The sequence below is a fragment of the Tigriopus californicus genome, chromosome 6, assembly GCF_007210705.1.
Source record: "Tigriopus californicus strain San Diego chromosome 6, Tcal_SD_v2.1, whole genome shotgun sequence".
Lineage (NCBI taxonomy): Eukaryota > Metazoa > Arthropoda > Copepoda > Harpacticoida > Harpacticidae > Tigriopus > Tigriopus californicus.
This window is the reverse complement of record NC_081445.1, coordinates 10,972,197-10,975,078: the sequence shown is the minus strand read 5'-3', so window position 1 is coordinate 10,975,078 and position 2,882 is coordinate 10,972,197.

Genomic DNA, 2,882 nt, shown 5'->3' with positions numbered 1-2,882 from the left:
TATTTACCCACTCTCTAGGTAATGAAATATCAAGAGTCGTTGCAAAATTGGTCTTTTTGATTTCTTATTCACTGCTTTTCATAAGTAGTGAATTTTCTGGTCTCCGATACTCCTAGTCGAACCAAAAGTGCTCAAATAGAATGATAATGATTTAGAGATGCGGGTACATTATTGCAACAGAGAGAAAAAGGGCATTCGCATCCTTAAGGTGACATATTTTAAGTTATTTATATTATGCTTGAAATGATAATACAATATTATTTATACATTGACAGCAATGCTTGTTGACATCAATTGCCAAAGGGGAGCTTTGAATTGCGTCATGGCTTCATTCTTGTCAAATCAGTTTGACTTAAGACCGTCATTTTTGATTTCTTTTTCATCTAAATGTTTAAGATAGTCGTAAAATGAACGAAAGCATTCGTCGCAAATGCGGCATGCAATCTTTTGAACTATAAGTGTATATGTTACATTGAAGTAAACCTTGGTTCACCTATTTATAGTATGCCCCTATTCTATATCTCGAAGTAAGTTACCGTTTTGGGGCAAAGCCCCATCCTGAGTCAAGATTCAAAAATTTCATAATTGACCTGTAAGAGACGCATTTTTGACAAATCAACTATTATTCTAAGGACTCTTGGGAAAGGGATGTTAAGTGAAGGAACTCCAAGGAAAATGTGGGTCTGGCACCCTGATATTATGGGACATTTGGAAGGAGAACTAAGACAAACATCACAAGCCAACCTCTCATCATCCGCCCATTGAATTTCATAATCGAGTGATTTTCAATGTTATTAAACCCAACAAAAGAGCATGTTTGTGTAATTGGTGAATCACTTTCAATATGGCTCAATTACCTTTTGTTATTGCACGAGCAGTGAATGAAATAAGTCCATAATTCAATACATGCACAATTCAATGGCTGGCATGTGTCTTGATTTAACTCCTGGCATAACATCATTTTTTATGAACACGTTACTACAAGCTCTATTGGATAGGAAACTAATTGGTCTTCTTAGCGTAAGCCTAAGTATCCTAGCATCAGCTGCATTTCTTTTATGTTAATTTGCGCATATGTCGAAATTTCCTGTGTACATGCAAACGGCAATATAAAATTATACTAACCCTTAAGATGGTCAATATCTCATAAGTGTTGCTATTTTGGCATTTTTATTCGTAGTTTCCGTCCCACACTTGCCCGTACAGTTTTGGCCCCTCAAAGGGGCCTTTTGCTTCGATGCTATTCCTTCCTTTCAAATGTAAAGTTAAGATTGTAAAAATATCAAGTGGGTGAGTCCTCCTCTACAATCACCACACTGGTTTCAGAACCGTGAGCGAAGCCATATTGTCGATAGATTCTACCCATTTCTAGAGGCGAGTTTGGACGCTCGTACCTCTGAGTTAAGGCTTGGACCTTACGCAAGAAATTGAGGCAATCAGTATTGTTCACTCCTTTGACCAGTGTACAGGGTGGAAGAAATAGGGGCCGGCTCTTGTCGCTTCTCTGAAAAATCCTACCCCTAATCAAAAGAATGATTTGGTCAGATTGAATCTCCAGTTTTCATTAACAAGGATTATTGGAAAAACCTAACACCATACCACGAATGATCGATTTTACTTCCAAAGGAGAGGGTACCTTCTGACGTTTGGCTACCTAAAGATTGAGGTCTTGAAAATCCAGGATTTCGGTCCGTCGGCGCCGTCTGTTCAAAAGGACTTTTGGGCATTTCCATGAGGGTCTCCACTTTCAATGGTTTGAGCCAATGAACACTGAAAGGCCCACCAGCGTTCCTCTTGTCTTTACCGGCCTTCAGGGATGCCTTTTAGCTCTTGGTTCTTGACCTTCAGACTGCCTCACTTTAATTTTCAACATTGTTTTGACCGACTGTATCAGAGGGTTACCCATCGCCTTCCAGGATTCGATTAGACATCTTGTTAATATCGTCACTAGGTACTTAAACAGTTCATCTTAATGAATGCTTTGGTTTAATGTCAAAAAAATCTTGAGGAGGGAGAAATGTTATGAAAAACAGCATGAGGTCTTATTTCTTACACCCTGTAGTTTCATTACCGGTTACACGTCAAGCAGATATCGAACTCCAAGGTACCGAGCTCTTGTAAAAAACTGGCCTCAGTTGACATAGAAATGTAGGACCATTCGCCTTTCACCGGAAATTTGCTTGTTTTCAAATTGCTTCCCATGACACCCACAAAGCACTGAGAGCATGACAGTAAGCGTTTCCAAACAATATTAGGAGGAAAACAGACTGAGCTGAGTACCCGTGACGTAAACCTTAATTACCAATGATCTTGCAAAGCGAAGTCATGATTTTTTTTACAAACACCACAACTCCCAACTCTCAAAGGATCGATTTTTAGTCAAATTTAGCTACATTGTGAACAGAAGTTCGGAAATTCATGTCTTATCAAAATGATTGATCGTTGAAGAGTTTGTGATAATTGAACTGTTATCAATAGGCATAGAACTTTACGGTCCACTGTTCTTCAGTGGCATTTTTAATGCGCACTTTTTGGCCTCCATATTGGCACATAGTACAGCTCTATTCATCCATAATGCGGAGAGGATGAATCTTCAGGTTGCAATCGAAAGATGCAATCCTGGCATTTGAATCCCTACATTTAAACGTTGATCTCTCAGTGCCTATTTCTTTATGCCTGCAAGGTTCGTCTTCAGGACCAGTTCGAAATAACTTGTCCTTGATATGAATGATATATTTGGCCGTAACTTCTGCCCATCTGTTCTTTGCTAGTTTGACGTCTCCCCTTTTGTTAAAACAAATAAGAGTGACAATAATAACTGGAATATGCCTCATAAATCAGATACAGATCCAGGTGCCAGCCGAAGTACATGATCTTCTGCT